Below are 14,606 nucleotides of genomic sequence, written 5' to 3'. Positions count from 1 at the left end.
AAATCTTACCTTTTTTTTTCTTTTTTCCACCTTCCAGCCAACCTCCTGACTATCTCCTGCAATATCTCATTCACTGTACTTAAAATGTTGTACTTGCAATGGAGTACTTGCAGCTAATGAATTAGACCAGCTAATGAGTATTTCTCTATATATATACACACTCCTTCACAGCTCCTCCCCCAGCAACAATTGTAACACCTTAATGGGCTAGTCTCATTAGCAAATGCACAATAGCAGACACCTGACCAAATTCCTTTCCTCTTCTCAAGCAATGGTCAGCAAATAGAAACACAGATGAGTTGGTTGCAAACTCCAAGCCAATCTCTTTCAGTATCTCTTCAGTCTCCTGCAATATCTCATTCACTGTACTTAAAATGTTGTACTTGCAATGGAGTACTTGCAGCTAATGAACCGCGTATTTAAACAATATATTTGGCAAGGAAAACACCCCCGGTGCTCATGGGCTCACCTATTAAACACAAAAAGGTGGGAGGAACAGGTATGGTACAGTTATATGATTACTTTCTAGCATCCCAGCTTACCCAGCTACATAAGTGGTTCCCTGAGAACCCTGATATACACTGGTCTAAAATAGAAGCTGCATACAGCAAGGTGGACCACCTGCACCATTTACTACTAGCAGACAATTGGAAACCTCAAAACATGCCAGACCTGTTAATTACAACTAGAACGTCCATCGCAGCCTGGAGGGAACTAAATAAACAAACAAATGTAGGAGACGCCCATTGTAAACAGAGACTACCTATCGGACTACTAGACATCTTGATCCCATGTCTCTCCACTTTAAAATGGAGGGACAATGACATCCACTGTATTGACGAACTCTTTAGTGACAATCAACTGAAACCATTTACTTCCTTCACTCAACAATACCAAATCCCACGTTCGGAAATATACACCTACACTCATATCTCCACGTTCCTGACCAAACACCCACCTCCTCCCGTCACTATTCCGTATCCAGTATACCAGTTTCTCACTACCCCTCCTGGGTCGATAAAAGGCATCACCTTCTTCTATAACATGATCCATGCCAAGACTACTTTTCACAAATCAAATCCCATGATTAAGTGGGAAGGTGATCTCCAACGAACTTTCTCACCACAACAGTGGACTCGTGCCTTCCGCCACTCGTATGGGGTGTCGAAATACACTAACCACTGGGAAATATCACAGAAAATCCTGTCCCACTGGAACCTTACACCGTATAGGTTGTCCCATATCTACCAGACACACTCCCCGCTCTGCTGGCGGGAGTATGGCCTGGTAGGCAACTTATACCACATCTTGTGGACATGTAAAACCTTACCAGCTTCTGGAACCAGGTCTTTGGCCTCATCTCCTCGGTACTACAATCGCCCATTAAGCCGAATCCAGCTTTGGCTCTCCTTACTCTTGATATCGATCTGATTCCTAGTAAGGCCAGATGGGTTGTCTCACACATATTGCTGGCCACTAGGGCCACCATCACTAGGAGATGGAAAAACACGGAAGCTCCAAACCTATCAGAGGTTGTAGCCTCAGTAACACTCACGTTTGAATTTGAGAAATCACTGGCATTACGTTCCCAATCTCTTATGGCACATACCAAACACTGGGAACCATGGATCATTTGGAATGATAAATGATTGTTAATTGTTTCTGCTTATAATATACGAATTGCCATACCTTGCATCGTTTGTTGTTTATGTAACTTCCTTTTATGTTATGTCTTGACACGCTGAATGCATTTCTTGTATCTGCTGTTTAAAACCAATAAAAATGTATTTGGAAAAAAAAGAACAAATCCTCGGAATATTCCTGTCTGTGGTGACAGTGTGTGTTACAGATGATTATTCTCAAATCATAATTGGTATTTCTAAAATTACGAGCGTCCTCTGGGCTCATAACATATCCGGCCTACTGCTCCTGCCCTACCCCTACCACCCCTGCGTAAGGGCCTGCTTCTTCCTCTGCCTGTCATTTTTTAAATTACCCTGTGACTAAAAGTTTCTAGAGAAACGCAGTATGTGTGGAAGAAGGTATATAACACCCCGCTTCAATCTGTAGTATTGGGGAGCCACAGGTTTATCACACCAGTTCTACAAATAATTGGCCAGTAACTGTTCTCACTGTGTGTAGCACAATTAATGGAGCAAAAGAGGCCAAATTTTTGCAGGACTAAAATATACTCTTAGAAAAGTATACTGTTAAATAACACCCCACTTCAATATGTGGTATTGGGGGGGGGGGGGGCACTGGTTTATCACACCAGTTGTACATAAAATTGGCCAGTTAGTTTGGCACTGTGTGTGGCAGAGTAAACGCAGCAAAAGAGGCAATATTGTTGCAGGACACAAATACACTTATACAAGTATACTCAGAAAACACCCCACTTTAATATGTGGTATTGTTGGGCCACTGGTCTATCACACCAGCTATAATACTTTAAAAGTGCTTTTGTCACAGTTTGTAGTATTGCTGCAGAAACGCTCAACACACCAGTCACAATGCTGCACAGTGCACAATACAAATCCACTATAATATGGATTACACCCCTATATAGTGCACTGCACACCAAAGAATAGTACACCTATACCAAATACCAGTCCTTAAAAGGACTTATGTGGACCTTAACAGAGCAATTTGTGTCACTGACAATCTGTCCCTGCTGCACACAACAAACCTCTCCCTACACTGACAAAAAGCAGAATGTGAAATGGCCACCAGGTCAGGTCTATTTATAGGGTAGGGGGGTATGTCCATGTGCTGAAATGTCTCAATTGGCTGTCCTGTTCCACCTGATGGCTGTGTCATGGGTCAAAGTTCTCCCCAATGTAAACTAATATGGCCGCGAACAACGCCATATGTTCGCAAAATCGGTAAACTGCGAACGAGCAAAGTTCGCCGCGAACCGACCGCCGGGCGAATCGCAAGGCCATCTCTAGGTGCGAAGTCCTGCTGGAAAATAAAATTAGCATCTCCATAAAGCTGGTCAGCAGAGGGAAGCATGAAGTTCTCTAGAATTTCCTGCTAGAAGGCCAGGCTGACTTTGGTCCATAGTCTAAAGTCAGCGCAGCCCCCTACCAGGAAATTCTAGATGCTTTATGCTTCCCTCTGCTGACCAGCTTTATGGAGATGCTAAATTTAATGTCCAGCAGAACTTGTCACCTACACACACTGCCAAAAGTACCAATATCTGGTTTAATGATCATAGTATCACTGTGCTTAATTGGCCAGCAAACTCACCTGACCTAAACCCCATAGAGAATCTGTGGGGTATTGTCAAGAAGAAGATGAGAGACACCAGACCCAACCATGCAGACGAGCTGAAGGCTGATATTAAAGCAACCATAACAACTCAGCAGTGCCACAGGCTGATCCCCTCCATGCCACACCACATTTATTCAGTAATTCATGCATTCCAGTTATTCGTTTGTGCCTGTTTTCAACTCATCCAAGGTACTTTTTATACATTTTAAATAAAAGGGTTTAAATGTTCGCAGGCTTCACTACGCTCATTCGTTTTTTTTAATTCCCAATCCATTTGGAGCTGCTGCTGAGCAGCCACCGCCTATTTTGCATGCTGAGATCTGTTGTGCCTTTATTACCATGATAATTTATGGTCTATACTATCTGGTAAGAAGCGTATGCTAAGTTTTGGTGTTTGGTGGTGGATTTCATCACTCAATGTTACTTATACACTTTTTTGCACTTTATGGACACTCTTGTTTAGTATTGAAAAAAAACTTTTTTCATTGAAAGGACTTTTTAATGTTTACCTAACACTGGCTTTTGCACCTATTTCATGAAATCACTTTCATATGTATGTTGCTCATAATTTATTTACTGCAAGTTTAATTGTTTTCATGCCACATTATTTACCATATGATTATCCATGATTGCACTATTAGGATTTAGCGCCACTTCTTATTTCTAGTGCTCATTTACAGCTGGTATCATAGTTAGTTAAGTGGCTGCTTACCTTTTCTTTCTTTTTGCTAGATAGACCTAGCGCAGATTTTTTCCTGTTTTATACTTTCCAGTAAGCCAACATTATTGTATTAAAAATCCCTTTTTTTCATTGGTCTTATGTAATATTGCAATTTTCTGAGATACTGAATTTCGGGTTTTCACTAGCTGTAAGCCATAATCATAAAAATTAAAATAAAGAAATGCTTGAAATATATCACCCTGTGTGTAACGCATCTTCTGAATATAAAATATATATGTTTCGCTTTTTTAATCGAATTACTGAAATAAAACAACTTTTTGATGATATTCTAATTTTATGAGATGCACCTGTAAAAGCTGTAGAAATACAACTTCTATTTATGATGCTTGGCTTCAGTAGAACAGATGGCCAAGCAGGCAAAAGTCTGGTCCAAACCTAGACATGAACTGAACCCCTAGTGCCAGCAAATAATAAACATGTGGGAACCCCTAAGAGCCATATTTATAAAGCAGTACATATATGACTTTCACACACTTTCCCTGTTGGTGAATCAGTCACTGTCATTTAAAACACATTTGGCTGCAGTGAATATTCATCTGCCGGTAATGTTTGTTGAGTGTTATATCCCTTTCGCTAAGATCAAGTATAGTATCTGTTCTTATCAGTGGTCCAGTGGGGGCACTGTGTTGTCATCTAACCTGGCCATGGTTGTGTGGCGGCTATACAAACCTGCTGGAGTGATGGGGACCTGGAAGGTTAGTACAGGCAGGAATTGAAACCGGAGCGCCCATAGGTAATTGGGGGCCGGGAGTAAATTCTCCCTGAGAAAGCTGTAAGGGTCCATTACCTTCTGATTCAAATATTCTACCTTGTCTCGCCATGGGCTGGGAAGGCAGAGTGTCTGTGTCCTCTGGGAGTGGTCGCCCCCAGATGTGCTCTTAATAACACTTTGGTGTGGGACCCCATTGTGTGAACCGGAAAATGGTCACAGCTCCAAACACTTTTTTCTGCACTGCCCCTTTTAAGGCTGGGCCTTTTGGCTAAAGTCCAGAACAAATTTTTCTACCAGGCCTTAGGGCCCGGCCAGCGCAACATGCACTGCCACTTATTTATTTATTTATTTTTCTCCCACGTTTGTCATCTTTCACTTTTGAGTGTGTTTTTTTCTCACTAGGATGGAGGGTGTGAGTCCTCAGGCTTACCCTGAAGTCTAGGGGGGAGGATGTGTGACCTTCTGGCTCCTTCCTCCTCTGTCCTTGGGGGGGGGGGTCTCTCTTTGGGAGAGCCCCTCAGCCAAGTATTCAGGTCGGCTTCGGCTGCCCAGAAGAACGAGGTCTGCCAGGCCTTCTGGCTAGGCAGCTAGGCAGACTGTTGGAACCCTTTGTCCCTGTCAGGATACTCGCACCCCGGGGGATCAGGGTAGAGGTTCTACCCCTTCGGGGGGTGGACAAAGCACACCCCTAAGTGCACTTTTTTTGAGTGTGTTCACATGCACCTTTTTTGTGTTCACTTACTGGGTTTTTTTGTTTAGTTTTTGCACCACCGGATTAAAAAAAAAAAAAAAATTACTGCTTTATACATATACAGTACAGGACCCCTAAGTTTTTGCCAGGCTGACCTATTGCTATGCTGTGAATAGCCTTTATTGTGAACAGCCCTGAATAGTAGGAGATCACACACACAAACTATTAAATTACATCACATATCCCTCCCTCTCTCCTGGCAGAAACAGAACCATATGGATTTTCAGTTTGCAGGTACTGTCTATAAGGACATGACTATTATCAGAAATCCCAGCACGGCCTGAAGACAAAATATTATGAAAGCCCCATGTATTCAATGTATATTGGTGAAACACAGACTGTAATTTAATGATAAAAAACTATACAACACATCAGTTGAAACATTTGTACATTTTCATAAAATATTACGGTGAAATTGAATTATATTTCTCTTTGTGGAGTCATACAGAGAGAGCAAAGATGGGAAAAAGAGACTTACATGCCACACATGGAAAAGCTTACAGGTGAATCAGGCCAACCAAAAATTCTCTTATTTAAAGTTGTATCAAACATGCTGTTCATATGAGCAGAGACCAATCCTCCAATAATGACATCTCCCTCCTTGTAATATTCATACTCAAACAATGGCATTACCATATTAAGTCTACAACGATGTGGTGTTCTCCAGGTCAATATTACTCCATGGGATGTGATGGGAAGGAAGAGTATCAGCAGGACACAGATAAAGAACAGTGTAGACCAATTCATGTCACACAGCAGATCGTCTCAGTCACCGGCAGCTCTGCTCAGCAGGAGACACAATCACCGGAGCTTTATACACATCGACTGACACCGATTTACACTACAGAACAAAGAACGGAATAATAATAACATCAGTCTGAAAATATAAAATCTATATTTGAAAATATAACTGATCTAATAAAGTTGGTTTATTCTTTACTCCACACTGAGTATGCTTTCAGTAGTTCAGAATTATATTTATTCATTTTCAAGATATTCTTCTGTAAAAATATTTTGTTTGTTAATATGATATTTTTACATCACAGGATAGAAGATGAATATCCAATAGGGGAGAATAAATGAATGTACCCCTAATTTCTAAATACTACAGGGCTGCCTAAAAAGCAGTTCTTCACTTCTTCACTACTTCTGAGTTACCAATTTGGACTCATCTCAACATTTTGAACTGCTCTCCTATATCAATCTATTACCTAATCTGTTTCTCTCCTATAATAATATATTACCTACTCTGCAATTGTCCTTACAACAGTGCGACTCTACTAAATATTCCAGCAGATTAAAGTGATTGTAAAGTCCTGTGTGTTTTTTTTTTTTTTTTAAATAACAAACATCTTATACTTACCTCCTCTGTGTAGTTGGTTTAGCACAGGGCAGCCCGCATCCTCCTTTTCTCAGGTCCCATTTTGCCCCTCCCTCCTGTTAAGTGCCCCCACATCACACAGCTTGCTATGGGGGCACCTGAGTCAAGATGCAGCTCCAAGTGTCCATTCAGACATGGAACGACCATACAACCCGGTCCCCTCTCTCTCCTGATTGGCTAACTGACTTTGAATGACAGCAGTGGGAGCCAATGGCGCCACTGCTGTGTCTTAGCCAATCAGGAGGGAGAGTCCCAGATGGCCGAGGGACTCATGGACATAGATAGACTAGATGGAGAGGAGGCTCAGGTACGTATTAGGGGGTGCTGGGGCGGCTGCTACACATAAAATGCATTAATATAAAAAAAAAAAAAAAAAAAAAACTTTCTGCCTTTACAACTCCTTTAATATCTCCACATCCACTAGCAGGTATACCTAATAATCCTTTTTTCCCTCCTGTGCACTGAGATCGCTTTGCTTTTCTCTGGTGGTCGAACAAAGACATAAAATATACTGTATACACAAACCTCTAAGATTTAATGGAGTGAAATAATTTTCGTACCTCCAAGAACACTGGCAATTTCCTGCCTCAAAATCATCTTGATTAATCCAGATGTTGGATTTTATCCACACCCTTCTCAGCAATGTCCAGACTTCTCCTACTCTCCTCTTCCCCCCTCCCATTTGAAAATATATGTAAGAATGCCCCACATTCCAGTGGCTTGATTTCTCTTTTGTACTATGCCTTGATTTGTCCCTTAGAAGTTTCTAAGCCCCAATATGTCATCTCTTGGGAACTTGAGTTGGGAGAATCACTAGATATCTCTGAAGGAGTAAAATTAGGTTGGCAATAGACCATTGTTCCATTAATGTCTTAGCTAAAGAAAATGCCTATAAGATTTTATTTCGCTGGTATATTGCTCCTGCTTTACTGGCCAAATTTACGCCATCTTTTTCCCCTCTGTGCTTCTGTGGTTGCAACACTAGTGGTACTGTACATTGTATCATCTGTGGTGGCAATGCCCCATCGTTCAATCACCCTGGAGGCACATTTTTATTTTAAATAATATTATTTTAAAAAACTTTACCCTGTGCTCCATGGGATGCTCTTTTTTACAGACCAATTTCTGGTTTTACTAAATCAGAATGGAAATTAATATCCTATATATTTCTTGCTACACGCCAGGTTATTGTTAAGGCTTGGAGGGAACCACTCTTAATTTTTAGAGAAGTGAAACAAAGTATCATGGGAATTATGATTCATGAAAAGCTTACTTCTATTCCTAATGATACACACTCAAAATTCCTTGAAATATGTTGGAATGGGGAATAAGAAAAAATGGACTTTGATGGCACAACACCTCACAAAAGCTAATTTGAATAAAAAATATATATCTTATTGAACAAACAATTTTTTATTTAAAAACATTTTTGTATGACATTAAACTAAACATGTAACAACGTTCACCAGAATATACCATCAACCCCAAGTGCTGGGTATAGACAACCATGTAGTTCAATATAAGTACAACCTGTAGATACAAAATCCTACTAAGAACTACCCATGGGTGACCAACAGTGGGGTATTAGTATTCAGTTGTTGGGGTTCAGTTCAACATGTTTCATGCAGACCACGCTTCTTCAGGAGTAGGAATAAGCTTCTTGTTCGAGTCGCATGTTAGTTTGTCTCGAACACTGGCTGTTCTCCCGTTAGTCGAATGGCGAACAAATTGGCTTCTTCGCCAGAAATTTGAGCGCTCGCATTCATAATGCCCTGCGTGCTTGCAGTCCATTATGTGATTGGCCAAAGCATGCACCCTGACCTCAATGCTTTGGCCAATCAAATCATCTCTGCCATGATTGGGCAAAGGCAGGCTGCCTTTAGCCAATAAGGGCTCAGGGGTTAAGTACACGCCCCACACTATAAATAAGGCTGCTCACACAGCAGCGGCCTGTAGAGTGTGAGGGCGAAGTGGTTGAGGCAGGGAGAGGAACATGATTTGAAGTTTATCAGACAGTCAGTTTATCGGACAGTGCAATGCAGTGTAGTCAGCAGTGTAGTCAAGTTAAGACATTGCTAGCAGACAGTTAGGCAGGGGGAGAGATTTGTGCTTTTCACAATTTAAGAGATCAGATAGTGAAGTGTATTCAGCAGTGCAGTATATACCACTAAGTACAATATATATACATTTTTGTAAATATTTTATTATATCTTTTCATGTGACAACATTGAAGAAATGACGCTTTGCTACAATGTAAAGTAGTGAGTGTACAGCTTGTATAACTGTGAATTTTTGCTGTCCCCTCAAAATAACTCAAACACACAGCCATTCATGTCTAAACCGCTGGCAACAAAAGTGAGTACATCCCTAAGTTAAAATGTCCAAATTAGGCCCAATTAAGCCATTTTCCCTCCCCGGTGTCATGTGATCTGTTAGTGTTACAAGGACTCAGGTGTGAATGGGGAGCAGGTGTGTTAAATTTGGTGTTATTCTCACTTTCTCATACTGCTCACTGGAGGTTCAACATGACACCTCATGGTAAAGAACTCTCTGAGGATCTGAAAAAAAGAATTGTGGAGGGGCGCATGTGCAGACTCAGCGAGACGGACATGTCTGCCTGAGCTCCGCTCCATAACAGAACACACTGCCGCCTGCACCGGTGACCAGCCACCCTGCACTCCACCCGATGAAGCTCCCAACACAGTCTACGCTGCCCCCAACCTCACCATGATGCTGGGGGGGCCAAATCCCAACTCAAGAGCCGCAACATCCGGGACGCTCTGGTGCGGGCCTCATCCTAGATGGCGCCGCCGCTAGTCTCCCGCGCCAGCACAAGCTTCTCCACGGCCACTCGGTTCTCTCAGCCTCACCCAGATGAAAGTGAGTTTGACACTGACATCCCGCTCACCCAGGGACAGGCAAACTTTGACCCCCTACAGTCCTGACTCCTCCAACATTTCCAACACATCCTCCAAAGGGCCCTGAACACCTCTGATCAGATCACTGACAAGTTGACCAGAGAGATCAGAGACCTAGGCCAGCTCACCGCTGAACTAGAACTCAGGGCAGATGAGATCGAGGTGAGTGTCTCTTACCATTCTGAGGAACTAGAGGCCCTAAGGGAAGAGAACCAGTCCCTGCAGCTTCAATTAGAAGATCAGGAAAATCGGGCCAGGCGCTCCAATATCAGGATGCGGGGGATACCCGAGGCTGTGGTAGATCTGCGGTCCACTGTCACAGACCTTTTTCAGGAACTCTCCCCCTCAATTCCTATTGAACGTCTGGAGATGGACCGTGTCCATCGGGCCCTGGCCCCCCGCAAACCCAAAGGCCCCCCCAGGGACATAATTGCTAAAATGCATTACTACAGAACCAAAGAACAACTCCTGCAAGCCGCCAGACACAAAGAATCCCTCCATTTTCAAGGCTATGACTACCAACTCTTCACAGATCTCTGTAAAGCTACTATCATTAAGCACAGAGAATTTAAACCCCTGCTGCACACCCTTCAACAGCACCGTATAGTTTATTCCTGGGGTTTCCTGTTACCCACCAAGGTCACAAGCACACCTGCAAAACTACTGAGGAACTCCAGCGCCTTCTTCAAGATCTGCACCTGCTCTCGCCTCCATCCCCCCCGGCATCCCTTCCACAACGCAGACGATCTGCTTCAAGATCCCCACTGAAGCTGAACGCCCCGACTTCCACCACTCCCAAGAGATGCCGCTTTGTTTCACCACTACCACCCCCGGTGGATTCCATGGACTGAAGAACCAACTGCCAGATGCCACCTGGATGTATTGGCTGCCAGCCTAATCAGGCCTGTATACCCCAATCCACCCTGCTTACCCGTGATGGCAGACTTTTGTTTCTACTGTTTTTCTTTTATCCCTCACCGTAACCTGCCTGCTCCCAGATGTGAACGCTTGCATTGTCATCCTGGCCAGCTTCTAGATGCACTTGCTCCTACCCGGATAGACTCCTTCTCCTTGCCTTTCTATACCTCTGTCCCCAAGTATAATACTGGCTTGCATACATTCCTCTAATTCTACTCCGGCCTAATTAGGACATTTTTTTTTTTTTATAATTTTTTTTTTATCTGCCGGAACCCACATCGGGTGAGGCTGACCCCTACTACTCTACTTGAACTTGAACTTTTTTGAATTTTTATTTTTGAACTTTCTTGCACTTTTATTTACCTTGTCAGTATGCCTCCATATATATATTGTCTCCCCTGGTCACCACCATACATCTTGCCAAAAGCTACCTTATAGGCGGTCGTGTCACCGGCCGGTTGCCACTGCCGCCTCCACCCACCTTCGGAACCCTCCTCTTGGAGTCTTCCTGAGGTGACTTGCTTCCCTCCGTGCAGTTGGTCACTCTCTGCATGGACGCAATGTCTTTTTTCACCCCATTACTCCTGCGATTACTTCTGTCTACTGTGTTGTCTATATGGTCCTCCTCTCTCTCCTCCCTGAATCTTTCCACCTTCCTTTTTCCCTCGCCCTTCCCTTCCCCTGTTCGCCGGGGGGGGGGGGGGGTCCTGTCCTCCATGATTTCGCCTTTTCAGTTTAGCTGCTCTCTCCTAGTTGCCCAATGGCCACCTTTAATATTTTAACCCTTAATGTACAGGGCCTCAACTCACCTCAGAAACGCCGTAAGGCATTCCGCTCGCTTGCCTCGCTAGATGTGCTTGCAGGAAACTCCCTTTTCTGCCTCGCAAACTCCCCGCTACCTAACTTCCTCTTTTCCTCAGTTTTTCACAGCCTCTGCGACTGTCAACAAGAGGGGGGTGTTGATAGCGTTCAATCAGACGACCCCATTTACGCTGCATTCGTCAATTGCGGACCCTGAAGTTAGGTACCCAATCCTTGTTGGCACCTTACTAGACACGGAAGTAACTCTGGCTTCTTACTATGCACCCAACTCCAACCCCAACTCCTTCCTCTCCCACTTCCTTCAAATTGTTGAGCAACATAAGAAAGGTGTGACAATTCTATGCGGAGACTCGAACCAAGTCTTATACCCATCCCTTGATAAGTCACCCTTGGTTCATTCCTCATCCCCACATTGTCTCAGCTTCCAAGGCTTACTCCAATCACTTTCCCTAGTCGACACATGGCGTGAATGCAACCTCTCCAAGAGACAATATACCTACTACTCTCACCCACACAATACATTCACACACATAGATCATATTCTAACCCCGGTGGCAACCTCTCCCTCCCTCTTGGCCTCCTCAATTTTGCCGATTCCCTGGTCTGACCACAACGCAGTTGTCTCCTCCTTTGATTCCCTAGTCCCTAAACAACATAAATTCTCCTGGTCCTTGAACGATACCCTTCTGGCCCATCCTTCTCACAGAGTTGAAATAGCAGCAGAAATTAAGGACTACATATCTCACAATGCCACAATTGATGTTGCTCCGCTCACGGTTTGGGAGGCTCACAAAGCTGTGATCAGAGGTACTCTCATCAGCTTGGCATCTCGACGTAAGAGAGAGCGCCGCCTTACTTACCAAACACTAGATTCAGCTTTTACACAGGCCCACACCACCTTCCAAGCACACCCCACCCCGGAAAACAAAATAATCTTTGATAAGGCCACCCTGGAACTAAATCTCTTCCTCACGGATGCGGCTGAAAAGCAAATCCGTCGCTCCCAGCACAAATTTTACTCCAAAGCAAATAAACCAGATACATTCCTCGCCCTCTCTCTTCGGAACGCTAACGTTACCCGCAAACCTATCCGCTTGCGAACCTCCCCCTCCACCCACACTAGTAATCCCATCAAAATTCTGGACACCTTTCGAAACCAACTCTCCAAACTTTGTCCCCATCCGAGCCCCCGACTGACTCACAACTCTCTGAGTTTTTCTGGACAGTTACCTTGCCCACCCTTTCTGATTCCCACCGTGATGCCCTGGAACAACCGATCTCGGACCTTGAAATCTGTGCAGCGATCAAAACTCTTAAATTACGCAAACGCCCTGGCCCTGACGGTTTTACCGCTTCATACTTTAAACATTTCTCTGAACTCTTGACCCCTATGCTCTCTAAAACATATAATTCTATACTCAAAGGCCACTCCTTTGGCCTTGACTCCCTCAAAGTGGCCATTTCCATGATCTCCAAACCACAGACGGATGAATCATCTTGGTCCAACTATTGCCCAATCTCTCTTCTCAATATTGACATCAAGGCGATGGCCAAAATCCTATCTGCACATCTTAACCCGATCATAGGGTCACTAAACCACAAGGACCAAACTGGCTTTATCCCTTGCCGTCAAGCTGGAGACAATGTACGCAGAGCTGTGCACCTAACCTATCTCGCCCGTAGTTGCAGTATTCCTGCTTGCTTTGTCTCCCTTGATATTAGAAAGGCCTTTGACTCCCTCTCATGGAATTACTTGCACGCTGTATTATGCAGATGGGGTTTTGGCCCTCACTTTCTTACTTGGATATCCTCACTCTTCCCCGTCTGCATTTGTCCGCTACGCTGGCTTCCACTCTTCCTCTTTCCCAATTAAATCTGGTACCAGGCAGGGCTATCCCTTATCACCTCTCCTCTTCACCCTTGTGATTGAACCTCTAGCCCTTAAAATTCAAGCTAATCCAGATATTAAAGGCCTGGACCTCGGCCGGCTTTCACCATAAAATATGTCTCTTCGCAGACGACATCCTTTTGTTCCTCACCTCTCACCTCTGCTCCTAACCTTCTTTCTACCCTGAACCAATTCGCCCGAATCTCCGGTCTTGTTATTAATCCCGAGAAATCAAAGGCTCTTAATATCTCCCTACCCTCCTCCCTCCACTCACAGCTTCGAAACGGTTCTCCCCTTTTCCTGGGAGACCCGGTTCCTACCTTACCTGGGAATTAAATTGACAGCAGACCCACTGGAGCTATTTTCACCAATTACCCTCCTATGCTGCGACACCTCACACATTTGATGGCGTCTTGAGCTACTAGCCTGGATGGGGCGCATTACTGTAGCTAAGATGGCCATACTACCCAAAATACTATACCTATTCCGGGTCCTGCCTATCTCTGTCCCCTCTTACTACCTCCGCCAACTTCAGCGACGCACCATCTCTTATGTTTGGGGTACCACCAGAACTAGGGTTTCCACCACGACTCTATATCTACACAAACTCCAAGGCGGCCTGGGACTCTCGAACTTCACCAAATACTTCCAGGTGGCCCAATTGCCCCAATTACCTAAGTGGCATGCTACCAAGGAAGTCCCCCTTTGGGTATCCCTTGAAGCGGCTCAAATCAACCCTCTCTCTGTTGCAAACTTACTGTGGCTTGCTCTTCCAGACCGTCAGTTGACTATGAATCCTATCATACGCCATTCCCTGCGGCTTTGGGATGCTCTAAAATTCAAATTTAAACTCCGGTCACCACACAATCCCTTAAGGCCCGTACACACGTACCGATCGTCGGCATACAAACGTCGGTGGACGAAGGATCTGCCGATTGTACGCGTGTTAGTATGGTGCCTCCGACAGATGTCTGCGCACAATCCGCGGACAAAAGTCTTTCTTGCAAACATGAAAATTTTTGTATGCCGACACCAGAACGGACGATTGTTCGCCTGTCAGTACACAATTCGGCCGACAGACCGCAGATTTGCAAGACTGGGCATGCTCAGAAAATAGAAAACACAGGGAAAGTTAACCATTACATGACATCACTTCTGCAGTCGGCGGACAAAATTCTTGTGCTGTCCTTGTGCTGTCTTT

This window comes from Pelophylax lessonae (genome assembly GCF_965119305.1).
Source record: "Pelophylax lessonae genome assembly, chromosome: 1".
Classification (NCBI taxonomy): Eukaryota; Metazoa; Chordata; class Amphibia; order Anura; family Ranidae; genus Pelophylax; species Pelophylax lessonae.
The sequence above is the reverse complement of the archived record's forward strand: the minus strand, read 5'-3'. Positions refer to the sequence as shown.